Source organism: Macaca fascicularis, chromosome 17 (assembly GCF_037993035.2).
Source record: "Macaca fascicularis isolate 582-1 chromosome 17, T2T-MFA8v1.1".
Classification (NCBI taxonomy): Eukaryota; Metazoa; Chordata; class Mammalia; order Primates; family Cercopithecidae; genus Macaca; species Macaca fascicularis.
In genome coordinates this window covers 39,063,364-39,073,009 of record NC_088391.1, presented here as the reverse complement: position 1 = coordinate 39,073,009, position 9,646 = coordinate 39,063,364, and positions in this window count along the sequence as shown.

Genomic DNA, 9,646 nt, shown 5'->3' with positions numbered 1-9,646 from the left:
CCCAAAGACTCAAAGCCTGACAGCAGCTAATCTCCTGAGCACACGTGGTCTAGAGAGGTTTGAGGTGGCAGCGGGGTTGGGAGTAGCATGCTCCACACAGTCATTCAGAGCCCCAGGCTGATGGTAACATTGCCATTTCAGCATGTGGCTTTGTGGTTGCCGTCGCTGGGGAGGTGAGTCAGGTGAGGGGTAGGCAGCCTGAAGGAAAAAAGAGTTTGGAGGAGGGGATGTGGGAGTTTTTGATGGCCAGGCCTAGGAGTAGCGGACAGCACTTGTGCTCACATTCCACTGAAGAGAACTTAGTCATCACCTCATGATAGGTAAGGCTGAGAATGCTAATCTAGCTGTGTGCCCAAAGGAGGGGAAACCATTGGGCAAAACAACAGTCTCTACCACAGCCATTTCTCTGATCTGATTTTCTGCTTTTAAATATATTATTTACACATATTAATAATTATAGAAGTCCGACAATGTGGAAATCCTCTGTTAGAAGGTGACTTAGTCTTATGCAACAGCATGAGTTACAGATTTCTGTTTTGATAAAATGATCTCTTGAGGGCAGAATGATTGCCAAAATACTAACTTCCACGTGGGAAAAGATGATGACAATGAGAGCAGATACGGGCTTTACAGTTTCTAAAGCACAGCTGCCGTAGGAAATTCAATTAGAACATTAAAAACTACAACCAAAATAATGTTTTCAGGGCAACTTCTAGGGAATTACAAACACTGGTCTTTTCAAGACACAGAAAAGTCCCCTTGTTACATCCTACAATCAGATGAGTTTAGTTTTATACATATCTGGGGTATTTTATGTTAACCTTATAAATGAAAATATAAAGAAACTAAAAGTCACCTGAAATTTCACCAAAGATCATCACCACATTTGGTGAGTGAGGTGTTTTGTTTTGTTTTGTTCTCAGACAATGAAATATCTGATTCCTTAATTCACGTAAGTCAGATGTTGTGACCTGAGCTGTCACCTCATTGGCCAGGGGAAAATCCCCCTCATCACATCTGGGACCCCATCCTCTCCTTCATGGGATCGTACAATTCTCCCAAGCTGAAATTGTGCCAGAGAATTCAGGAAGGGAATGTGGGATCTTAATCGATGTTTTTCTCCATCTTCACCATAGACCCTTCGGCTACCAAAGGTGCTGCTGAGAACTCGTTCTCGGGTTCCCTCTGTGTACTCCACTCTTGGCATTTAGAGGCACCCTTGAGTGTATCCTGTGGCCAACTTCACTGACCCCAGACTAAGGGAGACCATGTAGAGTGCCACAGTTTGTGTTCTGCCTCCACAGACTTTCTCAATTTTGTGTTCACTGTCTCTTACTTTTGTGATATTTCCATATATATGTGTGTGTTATATATATGTATGTATACATATGTATGTGTGTATGTGTATATATACACACACTCTCAAACAATGCGTTTTGGTCTCTCTTCCAACTATTCTCACTGCATTACTTTCCTCTACAAGTTTAGAAATTATACATTTTTCTTTTAGTGGTTTCCCTAGCTATTTTGATAGTCTAGCTTTAAAAATCTAAAGTTAACTGTTTTTATTACTATTCTTCCAAATAACGCAAGCTCTAAATAAATAATACCAATTAGGCCCTCCAAAACTATATGCTTAAATTGTCCAATATTTTACTTTAATCTCTCTTTAGCTCAATATATTTGGCATTCTTACTGCTGTTTTACACAATTTTTTCTTCATCCCAAACCTTTCTGGAACTATCTTGCACCTACTTTCAAAAATTGCCTTAGTAAAACTCTATTGGTGGTAAACTCTCTCAGTTTTTGTTTGACTGAGAGATTTTCTTTATTTCACTCTCATTCTTGAAAGATTTTATGTTTGCAGATTTTCTTTCAGCACAATGATGATATTATTCCATGCGTTGCACTGTGGCTGTTGAGACATCAGTTGTCAGTCTAACTGCTGTTCTTTAAAAGTAATCTCCCTTTTCTCTCTAACTGCTTTCAAATATCATTATCTTTCGGATTCTTCAGCTTCACCATGACATATCTAGGTATTGTTTTGTTTCTATTTATTCTTCCTAAGATTGATTGAATTTCCTGAATTTGAGCTCTGATGTATCTCCATAATTCTGAAAAATTCTGGCTATTATCTCATCAAATATTGCTTTTCTGTTCTATAACCTTTGGCACTTCTATTAGATACATATAACAGTTTGTCTATCTTCTATGTCTCATAACTCTGCTTTAAAATATTCTATGTGAGCCAGGTGCAGGGGCTCACGTCAGTAATCCAAACAATTTGGGAGATTAAGGCGGGCAGATCATTTGAGGTTAGGAATTTGAGACCAGCTTGGGCCACATGACAAAACCCCATCTCTACTAAAAATACAAAAATTATCTGGGAGTGGTGGTGCATGCTTATAATCCCAGCTACTCAGTTGGCTGAGGCAGAAGGATCACTTGAACCTGGGATTCAGAGGTTGCAGTTAGCCAAAGTTGTGCTGTGCCCGGAATTGGTGAGTTCTTGATCTCGCTGACCTCAAGAATGAAGCCGCAGACCCTCACAGTGAGTGTTACAGTTCTTAAAGACAGTGTGTCCAGAGTTTGTTCCTTCAGATGTTCAGATGTGTCTGGAGTTTCTTTCTTCTGGTGGGTTCGTGGTCTTGCTGGCTTCAGGAGTGACGCTGCAGACCTTTGTGGTGAGTGTTACAGCTCTTACAGGCGGTGCATCTGGAATTGTTCGTTCCTCCCAGTGGGTTCGGGTCTTTCTGGCTTCAGGAATGAAGCTGCAGACCTTTCTGCTGAGTGCTACAGCTCTCAAAGGCGGGGCAGACCCAAAGGGTGAGCAGCCGCAAGATGTATTGAGAAGAGGGAAAGAACAAAGCTTCCACAGGGTGGAATGAAACACTAGTGGGTTGCCACTGCTAGCACCAGCAGCCTGCTTTTAGTCCCTTATCTGGCCCCGCCCACATCCTGCTGATTGGTCCATTTTACAGAGAGCTGATTGGTCCATTTTGAAAGGGTGCTGATTGGTGCGTTTACAATCCCTGAGCTAGACACAGAGTGCTGATTGGTGCATTTACAATCCTTTAGCTAGACACAAAAGTTCTGGAAGTCCCCGCTAGATTAGCTAGACACAGAGCACTGATGGGTACATTTACAAACCTTGAGATAGACACAGGGTGCTGATTGGTGCATTTAGAATCCTCCAGCTAGACATAAAAGTTCTCCAAGTCCCCACCAGATTAGTTAGATAGAGACTGCTGATTGGTGCATCCACAAACCCCAAGCTAGACATAGAGTGCTGGCTGATTGGTGCATATACAATCCTCCAGCTAGACATAAAAGTTCTCCAAGTCCCTACCCCACTCAGGAGCCCAGCTGGCTTGGCCTAGTGGATGCTGCGCAGGGGCTGTGGGTGGAGCTGTCCCTCAGTCCCACACCACATGCCTGCACTTCTCAGCCCTTGGGCGGTTGATGGGACTGGGCACTGTGGAGCAGGGGGCAGTGCCCATCCGGGAGGCTCCGGCCCTGCGGGAGTCCCCCCGGGTGGGGGGGTTCTCAGGCATGGCGGGCTACAGGTCCCGAGCCCTGCCCTTCAGGGAGGTGGCTGAGGCCTGGCAAGAATTTGAGCATAGCAGGGGCAGGCCGGCAGTGCTGGGGGACCTGGCGCACCCTCCGCACCCTCCGCAGCTGCTGGTCCAGGTGCTAAGCCCCTCACTACCTGGGGCCAGCAGTGCTGGCTGGCTGCTCCATGTGCAGGGCTCCCGGAACCTACACCCACCCGGAACTCATGCTGGCCTGTGAGCACCATGCACAGCCCTGGTTCCCGCCTGCGCCTTCCCTCCACATCTCCCACAAGCAGAGGGAGCCAGCTCCAGCCTTGGTCAGCCCAGAGAGGGGCTCCCACAGTGCCATGGCGGGCTGAAGGGCTCCTCAAGCACCACCAGAGTAGACGTCAAGGCCAAGGAGGTGCCGAGAGCGAGGATTACTAGCACGTTGTCACCTCTCAGTGCCGCTGCACTTCAGTCTGGGAAACAGAGTGAGATGCCATCTCAAAAAAAAAAAAAATTATATTTGATGTTCTATGTGGTACTCTGGATAATGTCTTCCAAACTATCTTTCAGGATACTAACTTCTTTCCATCTGTGTTTAATCTTCCGTTTAACCCACCCACTGAATATTTGATATTAATTATTATATGGTTCAATTTTAGAACTCTACTTGCTTCTTTTCCAAATCTGCTTGTTTGCTTCTGATAGTCTCGCATTCCTTTCTCATCTTTCTGTTTCTCATACACACATTTACTTACACATACTAAATGTGTTATTTTATACTTTGTGTCTGATAACTCTAGTATCTAAAGATGTTGCCAGCTTATATCTGCTGGCTCTTGCATCTAGTACCTTGTTTCTTTCCTTTTTGACTGCATGCTCATTTTCTTTGGCACATTATTTCTGAGAGTTCTTTAGGCCTGGGTTTTGAATTTGCATGTCCTCAGAGAAGATCTGCACTTGTTTCTGCCGGTTGCCTGGGGCCACTGCTAGCTTGAAGTTTCTTGAACTAACTGCATCAGATAATGAGAACTCTGGCCCCATGAGGCCTGACACATCCTCAGAGGAGGTTTCCCTTCTGTCTGCTCAGTGCCAAGGTGGTCCTAGACACTTTTCCTAGCTTTCCCCTTCTATCCAACAAGGTGTGTTTCTCATTCGCCCCAACAGTAAAGGGCCAGGCCCTTGCTTCGTTGTGTCCCCTTCTCCCTGAGCAACCACCATAAAGAGCAGGTGTGGTGGCAATGCCCTGAGAATGGAAACAGTTTCCGTGCTCGCTCAGCTCACAGGCTCCTGCTTTAATTTCACTTTTGACCTCTGCAGATTCCTTAATTTCTGTCCAGCTCAGCAATGTATTTAAATAACTTAATTTTTTTTTTTTTTTTTTTTAGCTGAACTTTTAGTTGTTTTCAGCAGGAAAATTGTTCAGGCTATTTTTTCCACAATAAAGCCAATAACTAGTTTTGTCAGTTTTTTTCCTCATAATGTCATCTTCTAAAAAATATATAGAATTTTGTATTTTCTAAAAGAAAAATTAATAATGTTCTGTATTATTTATTTTCATATACTTAGAAAGAATTATACACACTTATTCCAAGATTATAAAAATATTTAAGTATGTGTTTTTCTAGTTTGGCTTTTCTCCCATTAAAATATTTGATTCCTTGGCTACTTATTGTGATATAAGTAATGAGGTTGTGGATCCAACTTCTTATTTTTTACAAATGGCTGGCCAGTTCCCTAACGCACTTTATTAAATGATCATTATTTTCCCTAATGGTTAGAAATATTATGATTTTTATGAACTATATTCCTATATAGTACACCCATCTATTCTGTTGTGGATTTCTAGGTCCTTGTATTAGTCCACTTCATGTTGCTGAGAAAGACATACCTAAGACTGGGAAGAAAAAGAGGTTTCATTGGGCTTACAGTTCCATATGGCTGGGTAGGCCTCAGAATCATGGTAGACAGTAAAAGATGCTTCTTACATGGTGGTGGCAACAGAGAATGAGGAGGAAACAAAAGTGGAAACCCCTGATAAACCCATCAGATTTCATGAGACTTATTTACTATTATGAGAATAGCACAGGAAAGACTGGCCCCCATGATTCAATTACCTCCCCCTGGGTCCCTCCCACAACATGTGGGAATTCTGGGAGATACAATTCAAGTTGAGATTTGGGTGGGGACACAGCCAAACCATATCATTCTGCCACTGGCCCCTCGAAATCTCATGTCCTCACATTTCAAAACCAATCATGCCCACCCAAAGTCATAATTAATTTCAGCATTAATGCAAAAGTCCACAGTACAAAGTCTCATCTGAGACAAGCCAAGTCTCTTCCGCCTATGAGCCTGTAATATCAAAAGCAAGTTAGTTATTTCCTAGAGACAATTGGGGTACAGGTACTAGGTAAATACAGCCATTCCAAATGGGAGAAATTGGCTTTAAAAAAGGGGGTTACAAGGCCATGCAAGTCTGAAATCCAGCAGGGCAGTCAAGTTTTAGGGCTCCAAGATGGTCTCCTTTGATGCCAGGTCTCACATCCAGGTCAGCTGATCAAAGAGTTGGGTTCCCACGGTCTTGAGCAGCTCTGTCCCTGTGGCTTTGCAGGGTACAACCTCTCTTCCAGCTGCTTTCATGGAGTGGCGTTGAGTGTCTACAACTTTTCCAGGTGCACAATGCAAGCTGTTGGTGAATCTACCATTGGGGAGTCTGGAGGATGGTGGCCCTCTTCTCATAGCTCCACTAGGCAGTGCTCCATTAGGGACTCTGTGTGGGGGCTGTGACCCCACATTTCACTTCTGCACTGCCCTAGCAGAGGTTCTCCATGAAGGTCCCATCCCTGCAGCAAACTTCTGCCTGGGCATCCAGTCATTTCCATATATCCAAAATCTAAGCAGAGGTTCCCAAACCTCAATTCTTGACTTCTGTGCTCCCACAGGCTCAACACCACATGGAAGCTGCCAAGGCTTGGGCTTCCACCCTCTGAAGCCACAGCCTGAACTGTACATTGGCCCCTTTCAGCCATGGCTGGAGCAGCTGAGACACAGGGCACCAAGTCCCCAGGCTGCTCACAGCACGGGGACCCTGTGCCTGACCCATAACACCAGTGTTTTCTCCTGGGTCTCAGGGCCTGTGATGGGAGGGGCTGCTGTGAATGTCTCTGACATGGCCTGGAGATATCTTCCCCATGGTCTTGGGGATTAACATTAGGCTCCTTGCTACTTATACAAGTTTCTGCAGCTGGCTTGAATTTCTCCTCAAAAAATGGGTTTTTCTTTTTTACTGCATCATCAGGCTGCAAATTTTCCGAACTTTCATGCTCTGTTTCACTTTAAAAATGGAATGCTTTTAACAGCACCCAAGTCACATTTTGAATGCTTTGCTGCTTAGAAATTTCTTCTACCAAATACCCTAAATCATCTCCCCCAAGTTCAAAGTTCCACATATCTCTATGGCAGGGAGAAAATGTTGCCAGTCTCTTTGCAAAAGCATAACAAGAATCACCTTTGCTCCAGTTCCTAACAAGTTCCTCATCTCCATCTGAGACCACCTCAACCTGGACCTCATTGTTCATATCACTATCAGCATGTTTGTCAAAGCCATTCAACAAGTTTCTAGGAGGTTCCAAACTTTCCCACATTTTCCTGTCTTCTTCTGAGCCCTCCAAACTGTTTCAACCTCTACCTGTTACCCAATTCCACAGGCAATCCCACATTTTCGGGTATCTTTTCAGCAATGCCCCACTCTGCTGGTACCAATTTACTGTATTAGTCCATATGCACGCTGCTGACAAAGACATACCAAAGACTGGGAAGAAAAAGAGGTTTCATTGGACTTACATTTCCACATGGCTGGGAAGGCCTCAGAATCATGGCGGACAGTGAAAGGCACTTCTTACATGGCAGGGGCAAGAGAGAATGAGGAGGAAGCAAAAGTGGAAACCCCTGATAAACCCATCAGATCACCTGAGACTTATTCACTATCACAAGAATAGCACAGGAAAGATTGGCCCCCATGATTCAATTACCTCCCCCTGGGTCCCTCCCACAACTTGTGGGAATTCTGGGAGACACAATTCAAGTTGAGATTTGGGTAGAGACACAGCTAAACCATATCAGCCCTCTATTTTCTTTAACTGATCTATCTTCTATTCCTGTACTAGTGTTACTTTGTTTCAGTTAGGGAAGATTTGTAGTCAATTTTAATATCTGCTAAGTTAAAAGCTTTAGGCTAGGCATGATGGCTCAAGCCTGTAATCCCACCACTTTGGGAGGCCAAGGCAGGATGATCATTTGAGGTCAGGAATTTAAGACCAGCCTGGTCAACACAGCAAGATCCTTTCTGTACAAATAATAATAAAAAAAAATTAGCCAAGTCTGGTGGTGTGTTCTTGATTCCCAGCACTGGGGAGACTGAGGCAGGGGTTTGAGGTTACAGTAAGTTTTAGCCCAGGAGTTTGAAGTTACGGTGAGCTATGAGTGCACCACTGCACCCTAGCCTGGGCAACAGAAAAAGATCCTGTCTCCAAACAAACAAACCAAACAAAAAACAGCTCAGAAAATTAAAAAAAAAAAAAAAAAAATGCCAGATTTTTCCTGACTATATTCATAGAAATTTTTCTTCTATAAGAAATTTAGAATTATTCTATCAAATTTCCTAATACAGCTATCAAAATGTTTGCTTGTTGGACACAGTTGTTCCCATACTCACTTTTATATTATTTTACAAATAGTACCTTATGAAAATATGACTGTTGTCTCCATCAGAGAGGACACAGGAAACACATGACACCCTTAAAGGGTTTCATTGAAAAGAGGCTAATAAAGGGATGACTTACAGGGGTATGGGCAGGTATGGTAGCACCAACAAGGGTTGGGGAAGCCCTGAGCACCCCTGAACCTGAAGGGGCAAAGGTAGAGTCCCTGCTCCTGGAGGCCAGAGGGGCCATCTGGCAGGAACCTCCACAGGGCAGGTAGGGACTAGCAAGGGGACTGAGGAAATTGGTACCCTGAGTGCTTTTACATCCTGCCCTGTGGTCTCCTAGTGGTGCCCCCATTACACAAACCCAACCAGAATCCAGAGAATGGGGAGATTAGTGAAGCTCTTTCTAGAGAGCAACCTCCTGCCACATAGAGAAGGCCAGAAAACAGACCTGAGGTGCAAATGGAGAATGACTGGCACAGCTCCACTTACAGCCTGGTAGCTTTTCCGCGTGCAACCCTGAGTGCTGTTAAAATTTGAAACGTATTCAGAGAAATTCTATTGAAAGTCATTCCAGAGAAATAATGGACTCATTATCCTGAAGCCAGATGACTTTGTGAAAATGCATGGTTACCTGCATGGGTAACACTTGTTTTTCACTTGAGGGTTGATGTGTTCTAGGCTGCAAACCTTCCTTGTCAGGTTGTGAAGTTGAAATTTTTTCTGGTAACAGAGAACAGCAGCCGTCAAATTGCCTGTTTCCTTCATCCCTTCCCTCCACAGACACAGAGCCTTATATCTCACCTATTACAGGATGATCTCTCATTAGCTTCAGCTTTGAAATATAATTTTCTACTTCCTGATTGTAAAATCCCCAAAGATGCCTCAGAAGTTTTTATAGACATTTTGCACCCAAGAAATGCAAGAACAATAAATCTTTCCACAAAGAGAATCCACAGAAACTAATAAACAGTAGTTTAACTTCCAGAGCACCTGACAGGAATGCAGAACTCAGCAGGTGAGAACAAACTGGGCTTTTTCCAGGAAAGGTTGTCTGGGATCATCACTCTCCTCCTTCTGCTAATGTCTCCAGCAGCCTAACCACCAGCAGCTGCGGTCAAATGCCTTTGACCCAAACAGTGGCAAATAAAAACCCAGTGAAATCAGCCTTTGTCCATCCTCTGCTGGGTGGGCATTTTCCCTCCAGGTTATACCTAGAGTCAAGGAGGATTCAGAGCCTTCACTCTAAAGAACAGACACATCCCATCCTTCCCAGGAGGGAAGGGCAGCATGAGAATATAAGGCAAGCAGACAGGATGCTGTTGAAGGCCAGATGTAGTATGCAGCTGGAGGACAGATGTAGGCTGCAGTGAACTCTCAGTCCTCACATTATCACCAG